This window comes from Orycteropus afer, unplaced genomic scaffold (genome assembly GCF_000298275.1).
Source record: "Orycteropus afer afer isolate SDZICR_OR568_19922 unplaced genomic scaffold, OryAfe1.0 scaffold00010, whole genome shotgun sequence".
NCBI classification, from domain to species: Eukaryota; Metazoa; Chordata; class Mammalia; order Tubulidentata; family Orycteropodidae; genus Orycteropus; species Orycteropus afer.
Genome location: NW_006921597.1, coordinates 16,977,317 through 16,996,160, shown reverse-complemented (window position 1 = coordinate 16,996,160; position 18,844 = coordinate 16,977,317). Strand labels below are relative to the sequence as shown.

The following is an 18,844-nucleotide window of genomic DNA, read 5'->3' as shown; positions in this document are numbered from 1 at the left end:
GGTAGGGTGGAGGGTCGACGAAAGAGGGGGAGGCCTTCAACGAGATGGATTGATACGGTGGCTGCGATGATGGGATCGAGTATAGCAGGGATTGTAGGGCTGGCGAGGGATCGGGCAGTGTTTCGTTCTGCTGTGCATGGGGTCGCTATGTCAGAAACGACTCGACAGCACTTAACAACAACAACAACAAATCTGCTTTTATACCTCAAAAGTAATTGTTTTAAGACACACCCTCCAGTGATATGACCTCATTAACATAATGAAGAAAAGCCCAATTCCAAATGGCATTATGTCCACAGATGTGGTTTTGTGCTATGAAGTTGATTCTGACTCATAGTGATCCCATAGACAATAGAATCGTCCCACAGGGTGTCCTAGGCTGGTCTTTATGAGAGTAGATCTCCAGGATTTTTCTGCCATGAAGCCGCTAGTGGGTTCAAACAGCTGACCTTTCAGTTAGCAATCAACCACTGAATCATTGTGTCGCCAGGACTGCTTATCCACTGGTATAAGGGTTAGGATTGACAACACTTATTTCTTGGGGGCACAATTCAGTCCATAACAGTGGACATAGGATGCAGCTTAGGCCAGTCAAGAGGAAATGTCGTATCTATGCTAGTCAGGGAGGCAAGGGGGGCCTGCTGTGGCCCTCTGAGATAGATTTCTCCAGAAAGGATGATTCTGTTGTGCCTCTGCACATCATTGGGTTTGGATGTGGTGCAAGAACTGCTGAAATGAAGCCAGCATATAGAACAGAGCAGAGCTAACACACTCAGGAAGGAGGGCAGGAGCCCAGGTGTGGCTGGGAGCCCTGGAGCTACCTTAGTTTTGCATTTCTTGTTACTGGAGGTAATAACTATCCAGTGGTTTAAGCTAAGGGGCTTTCTAATCTTTTTGAAAGTGATCTGTGATAATAAATTCATTTTGTATGGCATCCCAACACACACACACACACACAAAGTTTCATAAAACAATACCACTCCTTCTACGTGCAAATACGATGTAATTTTCTCTTTTTTTCTTCCATCTTATTAATGCATTTTTTTAAAAAATAGCCTGATAGAGGTGCACTGAAGTGATCTCACCATGCTAAGATGTGTTATGACTTTCAGTCTAAAGGTACTTTAAAAGCCAATTTGATTTGGAGTTTTCTAGTACTTTTTCTGCAGACATTGACAACAGAGTACCTAGGCTGGTATGTCAGATCTGCCAGGTACTAGCTGTGTTATGTTGGAAATTTTTCTTAGTTTTGTCTGTGTTTCTGTTTCCTCGTATTTGATGGGGATAATAATAGTACCTATCTCATAAAGTTCTTTTAAGGGCTAACTGATTAAATATGTAAAACACTTGAGATGGGAAGCCATTGGGAAGTTCTGAACAGAAGATTGACATAACCACTCAAAGGTGAATAATGCTGGTCCTTGTCCTTACAGAGCTGCATTCTCGTGGGAAAGACATTACAGCAAAAACTGGGAGAGCTGAAACTTGAGAGCACTGCCTTGTTTTTCTGGGTTTCACAAGTTCCACCTTTGACAGGAGAGAGTCTCACCACTTTACTAATGTCACTCTTCATTCATGGAAAATATTTGAGTATTCCTTCTTTGATAGGTTTCTGCCTTACACAGGCTCCAGCTTTTGCAAGCTTTACTGTATAACGTGGAGGTACTGAAATGAAGATAAAATGGTCTTCATTCAGAAGGATCAGCACAAATCTGGTCCTTATGAGGCGGAGGTTGAAGATGTCCCAAATGTCCAACTTTTCCAAACTGCTGTACCACTCCATCATTTCTAATATCAACTCCTACTCCTACCCTCAGTACTCTCCCTCCTGTTTCAGGGTTCTCCGTTTCGCTGTAACGTCTCACAGAACTCACAAACTGCCAAGGAAATATCTCACATGGTGGTAGAGGGTGGGAGGCTGACAAGTCCCAAGTCCATAGGAGGTCTGGAGGATTTTCCTCACTTGTCTGTTTGCAGGGGATGGGGAGCCCAATCGGTGAGTCAGATGACCAGCTGCTCTCTTATATTCAGGAGTCAGATGATGACAGGCCAAAAGCAGGCCTGGAGCAAGAGAGTGCACTTTCCCAGGACATTCACATATATGTCCTCAAGGAAACTAAGGGTGGAGACTTGAGTTACACCGTCTAGTAAGGTGGGACTCAAGATACAGCTCACCCTAAACGGGCATAAAAATCAAAAACCAAACTCGCTGCCATCAAGTCAATTTGACCCATAGCAACCCTTCCTTGGGTTTCCAAAGCAGTATCTCTATAGAAGTAGATTGCTCAGTCTTCCTTCCAAGGAGTGGCTAGGGGGTTTGAACCACCAGACTTCGTTTTAGTAGTCAAATGCCTTAGGCACTACACCCCCAGAGTTCCTAAACGGGCATAGAGGTTATGATTTATATCACAAAATGGAGGATGATGGCTAGAAGAGCCATATTAAGCAATTTACTGCACTGCAGCCATAAATTAATAAGCTGAATCCTTCTTATAGTGAGAAGCTTTTTCAGTCCTACATTTTTTCTTGCAATGTAGTATATCGTCTATCACCAGTTTTTATTTTTGTAAACAGTACCTTTGTATAGCAATTTCCCCAAGATATCTTCTATAAGAATTTTAATTGACTAGTTTGAATTGAATTTCTCTTATTTTTGCTAGAATTTTAAGTAACTAATTTAAATGGAAACTCTTTTTTTCTTACGGAACTGTAATGAAGTCTCTCTGTTACCTGCATGTATTCTGCATCCTCTTTGTAACTCTGCATCTTACTTGTCTTATTAACTGCCATACTTGGTCATTTATTGACAGAAAGAAGCTAGAACTGTAGAACGTCAAGTCAGAAGGGCCAGTTTGAGAAGTATTAGCATGTTCCAGGCTGTCCCTGCCAAGTGCTAGAACCTCTGACGGCACAGTCTCGGCAGGGAAAAAACCATCATCTTGAGAACTTAGAGCCTTCCAGTCAGTAAGTGAAGCCTCATCGTTATACAGCTAGTTAGTGGCTGTCAGGATCAAGAACCCAAAGATAAGTGTCCAAGCACCTACTTTCAGCCTAAGGAAGCTGTTTGAGTTATCTAGTGCAGAAACACTACATGTGGGTGGATTTAACAAATAGAAATTTATTTTCTCATAGTTCAAGAGGCTAAAAGTCTAGTGGAAGACTTTCTTTCTGTGAGCTTTGGGGGAATATCCTTATCTCAGCTTCTGTAGCCCCTATATTCTTCACTTCCTTGGTGATCCTCACAAAGCATCTATCCCCACGTGTGTATGTTGGTTTCCACGTCTATGCTACTTCTTATAAATCAGAAGCAATTAGATTTAGGACATACCTACACTGAGAGGGGCTCATAAACATAAAAGAAAACATTGTTCCTAAATGGGATTACATTGTCAGGTATAGAGGTTAGGATTCTAATACATATTTGTTAGGAACATAATTTCATCAGTAACAGAAGGAGTCCATCTGAGGGATAATAAGTCTTTATCTAATTATTTTGCCTAACTATTTGTTGTTGTCTGTTTTACACTTAATGAGCTGAGACAACAGAAAACAGTGAGCACTTAGCCCTGGGGCACACACAAAAGATTAGTCAATACTCATTGCATGAATACTTTCTTTTAGAAGGATCAACACAGAGGTGGTTCCATGAGGCAGAGGGTGAAGATGTCCCAAATGCCCAACTTTTCTAGACTGCTGTCCCACTCCATCATCTCTAACACCAACTATTCCTTCTCCTCCCCTCATACTCTCCCTCTCGTGTTTGAGTTCCATAATTTGCTGCAACATTTCACAGAACTCATGAACCATTAAGGAAATGGCTCATATGGTTGTGGAGAGTAGCAAGTCTCAAATCTCTGGGCCAGGTGTCAGTCTGAAGTCCTCTCCTGACTTATGTGCTTGCAGGGGCTGCTAAACCCAAATTGTCAGGTCAGATGACAGGCTTCAGGCTCATAAGGCTGCAGAGGCTAATGAATCAGGTCAGGTCATAGGCTGCTGGCTCAAGATCCAAGAACAGGAAGTCAGATGATGATGAGCCAGATGCAGAATCCAGAGTAAGGGAGAGAGAAATTGCCAAAGCATTCATACATATTGGATACAGACCATACCCTCAAGAGAGGGTATGAGAAAGGTGGTATAAGGGTGTGGAGGGTGGTGACTGGGGTAAGGTGGTGGCTTGAGTCACACCCTCTAGTAAGTTGGTGACTCAAGATGCACCCACCCTAACTCTGCCTCATTGGCATAAAGGACAACTCACTTCAAAATGGGACCATAATTGCAGGCATAGAGGCTAAGATTTACAAAACATCACAAAATGGAGGAATATGGTTGGAGGGACCATATTAAGTAATTCACTGCACCACATTCATTAATTGACTGATTCATCCCCCAGTTCTCCACATCCACTCTGGTAACAAACCCCAAAAGGTATGACACCCATGCCTCATGATTCCCCTTCTCTCATCTCGTCCCTGGCCAGCCCAGGAAAGAGCAGTGTTGAACAACCTTGTCACACAGAAGGGCTATCTGCTAAGTGACCACAGCATGTGGGGGAAGCCAAGGAAATGTGAAAAAAAAAAAGGGGGCAGGGTCACAAGAGACATAAGCCTGGAGGGAAGAAAGACAAGTGTTTGGTAGAGAGGTTGGGGGCAGGATTGGCATCATCCTCACAAACATGTGCCCTACTTGAGTCTCAGGAGATGCTTTCCTTTTCTTCTCTTTTGGCTTCTGCAGAGAACATAATTTTGTCTTATATCTCATGTTTTATTTAAAGAGATGGATGCACACAGTTTTGTGTATGTCTCTACAGACACTTGCGTAAGTGCTTGCATGTCTGTCATTAATCCGTCAGTCTGGAGGCATCAGGTGGATACCTACCTTAGTTTTCTAGTGCTGTCATAACACAAATCCCACAAGTGGGTGTATTTAAAGAACAGAAATTTATTTACTTATAGTTTTGAAGGCTAAAAGTCCATATCAAGATCTTGGCTGTGTCAATTATGTCTGTGGCCTCTTTTCTAGTTTCAGGTGTTTCCCAGCAATCATTGGCTTTTCTTTTTGTTTGTTTGTAGACAAGTCCTCACATGGCATCTATCTTCCCCTCTTTGTGTATTTCTGTGTTTATTCTGTTCTTTTTATGACAATACTTACAAGCGCTTAAGTTTAGGACCCACCTGACTTTGTTGTTGTTGTTGTTATTAGGTGCCGTTGAGTAGGCTCTGACTCATAACAACCCTATGCACAACAGAATGAAACACTGCCCAGCCATGCCCCATCCTCACAATTCTTGCTATACCTGGGTCCATCATGGCAGCCACTGTGTCAATCCATCTAGCTGAAGGTCTTCCTCTTTTTCGCTGACCCTCCACTTTACAACCCTAATGCACACCCATCCTTATTTTAAACCATGAAGTATCCCTTTGTTCTGTTCAAACGACAGTCTCTTGGTCTATGTACAGGTTCCTTATGAACACAATTAAGTGTTCTGGAATTCCCATTCTTCTCAATGTTATCCACAATTTGTTATGACCCACAGTCGAATGCTTTTGCATAGTCAATAAAATACAAGTAAACATCTTTCTTGTATTCTTTGCTTTCAGCCAAGATCCATCTGACATCAGTAATGATATCCCTCATTCTACATCCTTATCTGAATCCAGCTTGCATTTCTGGAAGTTCCCTATCAATACATGTTGCAACTGTTTTTGAATTATCTTTAGTAAGATTTTACGTGTGTGTGATATTAATTTTAGTTTTTGATAATTTCCACATTCTACTTTGGTATCTCATTAACATAAAAAAGAAAATCCCTATTTTCAAACAAGGTCATATTTATCAGTACAGGGGTTAGGACAACAACATATAGTTTCAGGGGACACAATTTAATCCCTAACAATTTCCTTATCCAATTTTCTAATAGCCAAAAGAGCTCTAACTTATTTTATCATTTCTCCTCCTCTCAATCTGCTTTTAAGTCTTACTCTAACAAGTCTACATACTTGTTAAAGATACCATCTCATTCTGCAGAGGTGTTTTAACACCCTACTTAGCTGCAAGTTCTTTCAAAGATCAAAGGAGATGTTAAATAAGAAAATGCTTTGGATAATTTGAGTATTTGAGCTAATATTATTGCTTTATCCTCCAATGGGTATTGATAATAGAGCTCACTGGCATCCTTGCAGCTGAGAGGAAGCAGAATAGAGAAGTAATCAGCCCCTAATGGACCACATGAGAGATGTGAGGGCTGAACAGCAATCAAGTTGTAAAAACATGAGAAACCATGAGCGTCAGGTTCCCAGAGTGAGTGGGGCTATGTGATTAAAAATGGTTTTGTTTTGCTTTTGCTTTCTTTCCTTTATTTGGTAATGTATAAAGGAAACCAAATGCAAATCAATACTTGGCCTATAGGCCCAGATACCAGCTTCCTTCTCATCAGGAAGTAGAAAATATTGGTTGTCCTAGCAACAGAGGCCTGGTTGGGGGATGAGTAGGAGGTTGTTTACCAGCTTATTTGGGGGAAGGGTGAAATGGTAACCCACAGCACTAACTAACCAGAGGAAATTGCCTGTTCCCTAAGGTCATTGTGGGACTTCAGCTAGAACGCCTGATACCCCAGTTCAGGACATGGGCCCTCACCTCAAAGTCTTTTCATAGACAGAGATGGGTTTGTAAATAACCAATCAATAGCCTTTCCATAGATGGAGATGGGTTTGTAAATGACCAACCAATAGCCTCCCAGGTCAAATCCAAACTCCTTACTGAGTCTGGGAAACAGACTGCCAGCAGCAAGACCACTGGACTTTGACTCAGGAATTTCTCATTTAAATCCTGGCTCTGTCACTTGAAAGCTGTGTATTTTCTTCCTTGGAAAATGGAGAGAGGGTGTAATGTCCTCTGAAGACTCATCTAATTTAATTTTTTTCCTTTCCTTCACAGTTCCCTGGGACACTTCACCTCTCCTCCTATACTACCAGCTGAATCTCAAAATGCTTTTTACTTTGTTTTGCAAAGCAATTTAGTTTTCTTTGTTTCATTTTTTGCTCCTAGACCAGTGCCTAGGACCCAACTTTTCAGAACTAAGTGACAGTCCAACTATTTTGCTAAGGAAAAAAAAAAAGTTATCCAAGAGGCATTCTGCCTCTAGCTTGAAAATAACATTAGGGCTTCAAACTAGTTATTCCCAGCTCAGTCATGGCCAACAGAGCAACACCATAATGGACCTGAATTTTTAAAATGTGGGTGACCCAGAACACTAACCAGACTGGGAAAAATTACTGGTTGAATCCTTGCTGAAAACTTAATCTCCCTCTTTAGAAAACAAAGGCAGCCTCCCCGTCCAGAGCAAAGATGAGTGAAGAAATTCAAAGACTCAAGGAAAAATTAGTCCAAAGGACTAACAGGCCACATGAACCACAGTCTTCACTAGTCTAAGACCAGAAGAACCAAATGATGCCCAGTTACCACTACTGACCTTTATGAACAGGATCACAATAGAAAGTCATGGACAGAGTAGGAGAAAAATGTACAACAAAATTCAAAATCATAAAGAAGACCAGACTTACTGGTCTGATAGAGACTCATGAACACTATGGCCCTTAGACATCCTTCAAACCTGCAACTGAACCCATCCAGGGGCATCATCTTTCAGCCAAACAATAGACAGGGCTATGAAGTGAACAGTCATACCTGTGAAGAAAGTACTTTAGAATAATTAGCCATATGAGACAGCATTTGACCAAAAACACAGTTCAGAAGGCAGGAAGGGGAATGAAAGAAGGACAAATAAAAACTAAGAACCCAGAGAGGAAGTGGGAAGAGAGCTGTTACATTGAGGGGATTGCAACTAATGTCATGAAACAAAACGTGTATAAATTGTTGAATGGCAAACTAATATGCACGTAAACTTTCACCCAAATCAAAATAAAATGTTCAAAAACAGAAAGAGAAAATGAAGGCAGCATGTGTGATGCATAGCAAACAAATCTCTTGATTGGCTGAGTCCAAAACAATGGTGCCTGGGTCAAAGATGCCAAGTGACCATGCCACTTTGAATGTCTATCACTCTCCACAGTCCAGTCTCCTGAAAAGCTTCCTGAAAGAGCTTACTGTATCTTTTCTGATATTCCCATTCCAGGTCTTTGGCTCATAATTTTTCCCATTCCAGTTAGCATTTTATTGTTGCTGTTGTTAAGTGTAGTCAAGTCGGCTCTGACACATAGCAACCCTGTGTACAACAGAACAAAACACTGCCTGGTCCTGTGCCAGCCTCACAATCCTTGTTATGCCTGAACCCATCGTTGCAGCAACTGTGTCAATCCATCTCATTGAAGGCCTTCACCTTTGTCACTGACCCTCCACTTTACCAAGCATGATATCCTTCTTCAGGAAATGGTTCCTTCTGACAACATGACCAACGTAGATGAGATGAAGTCTGGCCATTCTCACTTCCAAGGAGCATTCCAGCTGCACTTCTTCCAGGACAGATTTGCTCATTCTTCTGGCAGTCCATGGTACTTTCAGTATTCTTCATCAAAACCACAACTCAAAAGCATCAACTCTTCTTCTGCCTTCCTTATTTATTGTCCAGCTTTCACATGAAAATGAGGTGGTTCAAAATACCATGGCTTGGGTTGGGCACACTTTAGTCTTCAAAGAGACATCTTTGCTCTTCAGCACTTTCAAAAGGTCTTTTGCAGTAGATTTTCCTAGTGCATTGTGATGTCTGATGTCTTGACTGCTGCTTCCATGGGTGTTGATTGAGGATCCAAGTAATATGAAATCTTTGACAACTTCAAACTTTTCTCCATTTATTGTGATGCAGCTTATTGGTCCATTGTGAGGATTTTCATTTTCCTTATGTTGAGGTGAAATCCATACTGCAGACTATAGTCTTTAATTTCCATCAGTAAGTGCTTCAAGTCATCTTCGCTTTCAGCAAGCAAAGTTGTGTTGTTTGGATATCGCAGGTTGTTTGTTAATGAGTCTTCCTCCAATCCTGATGCTGCATTCTTCATATAGTCCAGATTCTCGGATTACTTGCTCAACATACAGGCTGAATAAGTATGGTGAAAGGATACAAGCCTGACACACCCCCTGCATGATTTTAAACCATGCAGTATCCCCTTCTTCTGTTTGAATGACAGCCTCCTAGTCTATGTACAGGTTCCTCGTCAGCATAATTAAGCATTCTGGAATTCCCATTCTTCTCAATGTTATCCATAATTTGTTACAATCCACACAATCAAATGCTTTTGCATAGTCAATGGAACAAGTAAACATCTTTTTGGTTCTTTGCTTTCAGCCAAGATCCATCTGACATCAGCAATGATATCCTTCATCCAACGTCCTCTTCTGAATGCAGCTTGTATTTCTGGAAGTTCTCTGTCAATCTACTGCTGCAACTGTTTTGAATTATCTTCAGCAAAGATTTTACTTGTGTGTGATATTAATAATATTGTTTGATAACAACCACATTTTATGGAATCACCTTTCTTTGGAACAGGTACAAATATGGATGTTTTCCAGTCAGTTGGCCAGGTAGCTGTCTTCTAAATTTCTTGGCATAGACAAGTAAGTGCCTCCAGCACGGCATTCGTTTGTTGAAACATGGGTATTCTGCCAATTCCTGGAGCCTTGTTTTTTGCCAATTCCTTCAGTGCAGCTTTAACTTCTTCCTTCAGTACCATCGGTTCTTGATATATGCCACCTCCTAAAATAGATGAATGCTGACCAATTCTTTTTGGTACAATGACTCTGTATTCCTTCCATCTTCTTTTGATGTTTCCTGTATCATTCAATATTTTGCCCATAGAATCTCAGTATTGCAACTTGAGGCTGGAATTTTTCTTCAGTTGTTTCAGCTTGAGAAATGCTGAGTGTATTCTTCCCTTCTGCTTTTCTAATTCTAGGTCTTTGCACATTTCACTATAAGAATTGATTTTTTTCTTCTTGAGCTGCTGTTTGGAATCTTCTCTTCTGCTCTTTTATCTTGAAATTTCTTCCATTTGCTTTTCTTCCATGTCCATTTCCATTTCTTCCATTTCCATTTTCCATCTCCATTCAAAAGCAAGTTTCAAAATCTCTTCTGACATCCATTTTGGTCTTTTCTTCCTTTCCTGTCTGTTTAATGATCTTTTGTTTTCTTCATGGATGATGTTCTTGATGTCATCCCAAATTCCTCTGGTTTTCAGTCATTGGTGTTCAATGGATCAAATCTGTTCTTTAGATGGTCTCTAAATTCAGGAGGGATATAATAAAGGTCATATTTTGGCTCTCGTGGACTAGTTTTAATTGTCTTCAGCTTCAACTTGAACTTGCATAAGAGCAGTTGATGGTCTGTTCCACAATCAGTTCCTGGACTTGTTTTGACTGAAGATATTGAGCATCTCCATCTCCTCTTTCTACAAATGTAGTCAATCTGATTCCTGTGTATTACTTTTGGTGAAGTCCATGTGTATAGATGCTGTTTATTTTGTTGAAAAAGGTATGTGCAATGAATAAGCGGTTTGCTTTGCAGAATTCTATTATGTGATTTTTGGGGTAATTTCTATCACCAAGGCCATATTTTCCAACTATTGGTGATTCTTCTTTGCTTCCAACTTTTGCATTCTAATCACTAGTAATAATCAACATATCTTGATTGCATGTTTGGTCAACTTCAGACTGCAGAAGTTGGTAAATATCTTTAATTTTCCTGTCTTTGGCTTTGGTGGTTGGTGTGTAAATTTGAATAACAGTAGTATTAACTGGTCTTCCTTGGAGGCATATGGATATTAATCTATCACTGATAGCATTGTGCTTCAGGATAGATCTTGAAACACTCTTTGTGATCATGAATGCCATGCTATGCCTCTTCAATTTGTCATATTGAATTGTCTGACCCGAGGGGCTCATATTCTGACAGTATATCAGACAATGTTTCAAGGTTATTCATAAAGTTTTCCAGTACTGTATCAGATAGTGTTTCACTGTTAGTCATAAGGTTTTCACTGGCCAATAATCTGAAAAGTGAATGGCCCCTTCCTTCTTCCAAGTATGTCATAGTCTAGAAGCTCCAGTGAAACCTATCCACCAAGGGTGACCCTACTGGTATTTGAAATACCAGTAGCATAGCCTCCAGCCTCACAGCAAGATGCAAGCCACCACATTAAGACAAACTGACAGATGAGTGGTGGAGTTAGCATTCTGGCTCACCCCAATTTCAAAAACAAATACGACTATTTTGTACATGATTTTCAAAAATTTGGGTTTGTTTCAATTTCACTTTATTGGCCATGACTGAACCTGTTCAAACTAGTTAGAGACCCTGACTAACATGCTTCCTTTGTTTCTCTCAGTGATACATTAGTTTTTTACTTCTCTGGTTTCTTAAGATGCCATCATATGAATGGGGTGGCCAAATTTGCCTACAGTGTTCTGATAGACTTCTCTGTTCCCCAGTGCACTGCTTCCCTCACAGGCTATTATTTGTGACCTGAAACCATGATCTTCACTCCATATTCTTTTATATCCTTCTTTTGATCAGCTTATTTACAAAGCTTTCCATACACAGTGCCAATGTATTGATATCGTATCAAGTCAAGCAATAAGCACAGTGGAAAAAGAAAGGAAGAAATTACTTTGCAACAAAATTCCAAATAACAGTCAACCTCAATCATAGAAATTGTCCAACAGCAATCCACCACCATGCCACTACCTCTCTGCCAACAGAATCCCAATTTGTTCAAGGACCAGTAGAATTCCTTTGAATTTAGGAAGAAGAGACCTTTAACCTTGGCCATAAGAAATGAATCATAATTTGCCTGAACCAGAACATAGTAATGTCATTCCTCTGAATTTGGTCACATGGCCTAATTCTAGCCAATGAGTATAAGGAGAAGTTTGCTGGATGTATCTTCTAGGACAGCTTTTGCTTTCTGGGTAAAAAGAGATAAACTCAACTGGAAGGGCACCTTATGCCCCTGTCATTTCTTCTTTTCTGGAAGACTGTGACATGATGCCTGGAAATATAGCAGCCATCTTTGGACTGTGAAGAAAAGAAAAACTGACAAAGAAATAATCTGTTAAAATATGGTTTAACAAAAAAGAAGGATGGGTCTGGAATTATAATGGCAACCTTGAACAGCTGACCAGCCTTGGTCTAACTAATTATGTGAAACAAATAGCTCTCCCTTCTGTAAGTAATTGTAGTTGGGTTTTCTGTTATATATTCCTAAATGTAGTCCTACCTGATACTTATTTCTTGCCCTCAAGAAATAGTTAATGGCTCAGGCATACATCTTGGGATCATCTTGATTCCAAATCTGGTACATCCACAAATCCAGCCCATTCTATCATCAAAATATACGTTTACTCTTCACTTACCAATTATCTCATTATCTGACATTTTGCATTTGTGACAATAGTAAAACAAAAAAGCAAAACAAAACAAAAAACTACCATATGACTATTTTGTACATTAACTATGTATATGTAGCAGTAATAAATGCCAAAGTGCAAGGTGAGAGTAATGCTAGCTATAATGTTTAAAATTATGTGCCAGCTTGGCTAAGCTATGATTCCCAATGGTTTGGCAGTTAGGTAATGATGTAATTTGGCAGTTACATAATGATGTAGTCACCCTCCATTTTGTCATCTTATGTGATCACCCTTCATTTCTGTATAAGGCTTATCTTCGCATAATGACTGGGTCTTTGGAACCTCACCATGTCAATAAGTGAGGAGTGGGTGTAACTATATTTCAACTACTTCTCACTGTTCTCCGTGTCATCAACCTAATCTAAGTTACCATCATCTCTCACCTAGAATATTGTAGTATTCCGTTAATGGGACCACGGGTGTCTAACCTTTTCTCCCTTCAGTAAATTCTCAACAGAACAGCCGGAATGATCCCATTAAAATTTAAGTCAAATAGTATTACTTTTCTTATCAAAAACCTCTAATAGTTTCCCATGTTATTCAGAGTAGAAGCCAAAACCCTTGAAATGACTTATAGGGTGCCTATGTGGTTTAGTTCCACAGTGGATTCAAATCCCGGGCTTGCCATTTATTATTTGTACAATAATCTTTTTGAGTCTCAGATTTTCCAGCTGTTAAAGGAGAATAATAATGGTATCTACCTTACAGAATTTTTGTGAGGATTAAGTGAAATTAGTTTAGTTCCACAATTTTTTTCTGGGGCTCTAGTTACATGAATATATTGGGCCTCGTGATATTGCATCAAAGATCACTAAGACTCTGTTCATTTTTTCCTTTTCTACTCTTTTAAACCTCTCTGTTTCTTTGGTAATAGAAGACAGCTTCTGTTACTCTATTTTCAAGTTCACTGACATTTTCTTCTGCAGGATCTAATCTGCTGTCAAGCCCATCCAGTACATTTTTCTTTCTAAATATTGGATTTTTTAGCTCTTGAAACTCCATTTTTTTTAATGGTTTTTATTTCTCACTTCATTATTTTTATGTTTTCTTTTAAACATTTAGACATAGTTATAATAGCTGCCTCAAGCTCTTGTATGTCAACTTCTGTCGTTTCTGAATCTGTTTATACTGACACATTTTTCTCCTAGTTATGGATCACATTTTCCTGTTTCTTTGCATATCTAGTAATTTCTTTGAGTGTTGAATATTGCAAATGTTATTTATCAAATGTTTAGATGTTATAGTCTTCTTTAAGGAGTGATCATTTTTTCCCTGGCAGGCTGTTAATTTTCTTGCAGATCAACTTGAGCATTTTGAAGCTAATGTTTGAGCTTTGTTAGGGTAGGTCTAGAATCTTCTTTACCCTAGGGGTAGTATGGGAATAGATTCTGACTCATGGTGACCCCATGACTATTAGAGTAGAATTGTGCTCCATAAGGTTTTCAATGGCAGACTTTTTGGAAGTGGATTACCAGGCTTTCCTCCAAGGTGCTTCTGAGTGGATTTGAATCTCTAACCTTTCAGTTAGAAGCCAAGTGCACGAGCTGTTTGCACCACCTAGGAAGTCCTCTACTAAGGGCTTATTAGTAAACCTTGAGGTGCTTATTACATTTCTCACCTTCTCAACAAGGACTTTCCAGTCTGGCTGGTCTTAAGTTGAATGTCTCCCAACACTGTGCAAGCTCCCGTAGTTGTTCAGCTTTCAGTTCCCTTGTGATGCTTTATTCTTCTGGACAAAGAGTCACAATTATGTATGCACAAATCAATATTTAGCCAAAGACCCAAGTAAATCCCCATGCATATTTCTGAAGCTCTTTTTCTGCATTGCTCTCTTATCTGGTATTCTGTTGCACAATTTGCATGCATCTCAGCTTCTTCAAACTTTAATCTTTGTCACCTCAGCTCAGTGAAATTGTACTGCTCTCAGATCTCTCTCTTTGTACCAAGTCTAGAAACTGCCCTTCAGCAGAAATTTGGGGTAGCAGTAGAGTCTATCTCATTTGTGTCTTTTCTCTCAGGGATCACTGTCCTTCACTGTAGGTTATATAATGTCCAAAATATTTTTCATTTAGTTTTCTAGTTTGTGGCATGAAACTGCTGATTGAGTCTGGTTCCAGTTACTCTGTCATGACTGAGAGTGGCCACAAACACTTACTAAATGTGTAGTACATTTCAGCCTCCATGCTAGGTCCGAGGATACAAAGATGAGTTAGAATACATTAGCTTGTGGTAGAGGAACTGAAACTCAGACTAGGGAAATAATATGACCAAGACAACGCTGCCTTTAGAGCTAGGAGGAGAATCCAGGTGTTTTGCCTTCCCAAACTGTTCATGTTCAAGCCACATCATCCCTTCCCCAGTTTAACTCTTCTGAACATTCCTTGCCCCCAGTTATCCACTACTCCTTAGTCCTTGCCTTCTAGTACTTGGTACAATAACCTTTTCAGCCAACTCCCTTCCGATACTTCCCTATGCCTCATTTAGACTAGCTGGAAAAGGTCTTTCAAATCCAAATACATCAGACCTTTAAGAGGGACAGAAACCCATTCACCCTATTGGGAGCCAGTGAGATGACTTTCTGATTCTCCCCTCTCTGATACCTGCTTCATCAGATTGGTCCCAAAGACCCCTTCCATCAGCCTATAATAAGATGGGTCTATGTCTGTGAAAGTGTGTTGTGAATAGCAATATCTAAGCAAATGGGATTCATCAAAACACTGTAATAAGCATCTGCCTCTGTGTGCTTCTATTAAGGGAGAGTAACAATAGACTCTACCTTATAGAGTTGTTGTGAGGATTAAATGAAATGATAAGCCTCATGAAGGGTTGAGGGTCACCAGTAAAAAGCTTTTTTTTATCCCTCAGGGAGCACTTATTCTAGAGACCTACTGCCTAGCTGCAGGGATAGAATTAGCAGACAGCCTACTCTTGCCAGTTTCTTCAGTCTGCCTCAGATGCAGCTGTCCTTGGATGACACAGTTAAGTGCTCAGCTACTATGTGAAAGGTTGGCAGTTTGAATCCACTCAGAGGCACCTTGGAAGAAAGACCTGGTGATCTATTTCCAAAAGATCACAGTCATCCAAAACCCTATGCAGCACAGTTCTTCGAAACACAAGAGGTTACTGTGAGTTGGAATCAACTTGATGGCAACTGGGTTTTGTTTTGTTTTTGGCCACATATGCTTTGGTGGTGTAGTGCCAAAGGCATTTGACTGCTAACCAGAAGGCCGGTGGTTCAAACCCACCAGCCACTCCTCCAAAGGAAGTTTGGGCAATCTACTTCCGCAGTGATACCGCCTTGGAAACCCAAGGAGGGGTTGCTATGAGTCAGAATGTTCTCGATAGCAGGGAGTTTGGGTTTTTTTATGCAAATACCTGCAGATACTTGGTGAGTGACCAAAAAACCAAACTCACTGCCATCGAGTCCATTCTGACTCATAGTGACCCCTCCTTGGGTTTCCGAGGCAGTATCTCTATGTAAGTAGATTGCCCCATCTTCTTCTGAGGAGTGGCTTGTGCGTTTGAACTCCCAGCCTTTTGGTTAGCAATCAAATGCCTTAGGCACTACACCACCAAACTCCCAACTGAGTTACATGGGGGTATAAAGGCCCAGGCATTTTGCTAAAGTGGTGCAACAGTGATGAGTGCCACTTGTTCTAGATCTCCCCACCAGGATAGCCAAGATTTTGTCAGCACTCTATCACAATTCATCTCCCTCTGCCCAAACCTGCTCCTTCCCTCTTCCTTTTGCAGGTGATGATTCCTGATAAACAACATGTGCCTAAACTCTGACTTAAGTCAGCCTTTGGACTATCCAAGTTGTGACATAGGGAATAGCCACTGGGTTTGGCAGCTACTATCCAGACCACATTCCTTGAAGCTAGGTCCATGGCTCAGGTGAGGTCACCCTGATACCACAGGTTTTGGTTTTTCATAACTCTCCAACTCCCTTCTATATCAGTGTGAAAGAAAATCAAAATAAATATTGAGGAAATATTGGAAAACAATAGATAATATTTATTGAATGTACACTATTAGCCAGGCACTATGCTAAGTGCTTCAAATGTGTTATCACATTTAATGACCCACAGACAATAAGACAAGTGATGGACTCTTATTATCCTCACTTTATTAAAACCCCCTCTAGCCTTATTCAATCTATATGCTGAGCAAATAAGCCAAGAAGCTGGACTATATCAAGAAAAACGTGGCATCAAGATTGGAGGAAGAATTATTAACAACCTGAGATACACTCATGATACAACTTTGCTTGCTGAAAGTGAGGATGACTTGAGGCACTGACTGATGAAGATTGAAGAACACAGTCTGCAATATGGATTACATCTCAAAAGTCCTCACAACTGGATGAATAAGCAGCATCATGATAAATGGAGAAAAGATTGAATCCACGTTGCTTGGTTCTACAATCGACGCCAATGGAAGCAGCAGTCAGGATATTAGATGACATATAGCATTGGGAAGGTCGGCTGCGAAGGAACTCTTTCAAGTGCTGAGGAGCAAGGATGTCTCCTTGAGGACTAAGGTGTGCCTGACACAGGCCATGATATTTCCAATCACCTCATATGCATGTGAGAGCTGGACAATGAATAAGGAAGAGTGAAGAAGAGTTGATGCTTTTGAGTTGTGGCACTGGTAAAGAATGCTGAAAGTACCATGGACTGCTAAAAAAACTAACAGATCTACCCTGGAGGAAGTGCAGCCAAGATGCTCCTTGGAAGTGAGAATGGCAGATTTCATCACCTACATTGGTCATGTTGTCAGAGGGGACCATTCCCTGGAGAAGGATGTCATGCTTGGTAAGGTGGAGGGTCAATGAAAGGGGGGAAGGTCTTCCATAAGATGGATTGACATGGTGGTTGTGACAACGGGCTCAAGTATAGCAAGGATCGTGGAGCTGGTGTGGGATCGGGTAGTGTTTTGTTCTGCTGTGCATGGGGTCGCTATGAATAGAAAATGACTCAACGGCACCTAACAACAACAGCAACTAGCCTTTGCATTGAAGCTTAAACTCTAAAGCACTTGGTTTGTGGAAGGCTGTGGTCTATAGAAGGAACCCTAACTCCATTTTGAATACTGACACAAATTCAGGCATCATTTGAGTTCTTTATGTTATTTCTCCAATGTTCAAAGGAGCTCTGGTGTAATAGTGGTTAAGACATTTGACTGCTAACCAAAAAGTTCAAGCCCGCTAGCTGTTCCATAGAAGAAAGAATGCAGACCATTAAACCAGTAATGTATCTATGCTTAGACAAGGCCAGGGAAAGCCTAGGGAGGGGCAGTTTGCTCCCTGGGCATTTACCAAATGTAGCCATATCAAATGCATGTTATCTAATTTAAATTAAAGGTTGGGGTCCTGGTGACTATAATTCAGGGTCACATGATCATGAGTCAAACCCTAGAACCAATGCAGCCACCCACCCACTTCCACTGAGTTAATTCTGACTCATAGAGACCCTATAGAGTAGAACTGCCCCATAGGGTTTCCAAGACTGTAAATTTTTATGGAAGGACTGCCTCATCTTTCTCCTGTGGAGTGGCTGGTGGGTTTGAACTGCCAAACTTTTCATTAAAACTCACTGCTGTCTAGTCGGATCCAACTCATAACAACCCCATCTTGGGTTTCCGAGGCGGTATCACTACAGAAGTAGAATGCCCAATCTTCCTATCGAGGAGTGGCTGATGGGTTGAAACCGCCAGCCTTCTGTTTAGCAGTCAAATGCCATAGGCACTAGGCCCTCAGTGCTCCCAACTTTTTGGTTGTTGTTATTGTTGTTATGTGCTGTCGAGTCAGACCCAAGTCATAGTGACCCCTCCTTGGGTCTCCGAGGCAATATCACTATGGAAGTAAATTGCCCCATCTTCCTTCCGAGGAGTGGCTGGTGGATTTGAACTGCCAGTCTTCTGATTAGCAGTCAAGCTCCTAAGGCATTATGCTACCAGAGCTCCCACCTTTTGGTTGGCAGCCAAATATTTTAACCTCTATACCACCAAAGCTCCTAACCTACAGTTATGTACAGATCCCAATCATGGTGCTTTCCCCACTTCTGTAGTCCCACCTGCGATGGTGACAGATTGACCTACTGCCAGTCATAATCTTGCGATGATTTCTGTTATTCTCCATCCCGTGTAATGAAAACCATGGCTGTGATTTAGCAGATTCCATCAGCCTGTACACAGTGTAAACACTGATCATTTCATTCATCCGGGATGATTGTCTTTGTTTTTGTCTTTGTCCTAGTCAAGACTTAATAGTAAGGTCTGTATAGAACATGTTTAAATCTAGAGTCTTTTTCCCCTAGCACATCTCTGCCTTGGTAAGAGTTGGGAGAGATCCATGAGTAGATGGTGCATGATTATCTCAGGCCCCCTCCAGGGTCCTGGCCCCACCTTTTGTAGCATGAGCCCCTGA

General features: G+C 40.8%; 1 pseudogene; it reads right to left on the bottom strand.

Moving 5' to 3' along the window:
• The window catches only part of LOC103205160, a 29,810-nt pseudogene extending 11,254 nt beyond the window's left edge, over window positions 1-18,556 (bottom strand).
• Window positions 18,557-18,844: the final 288 nt, after the last annotated feature.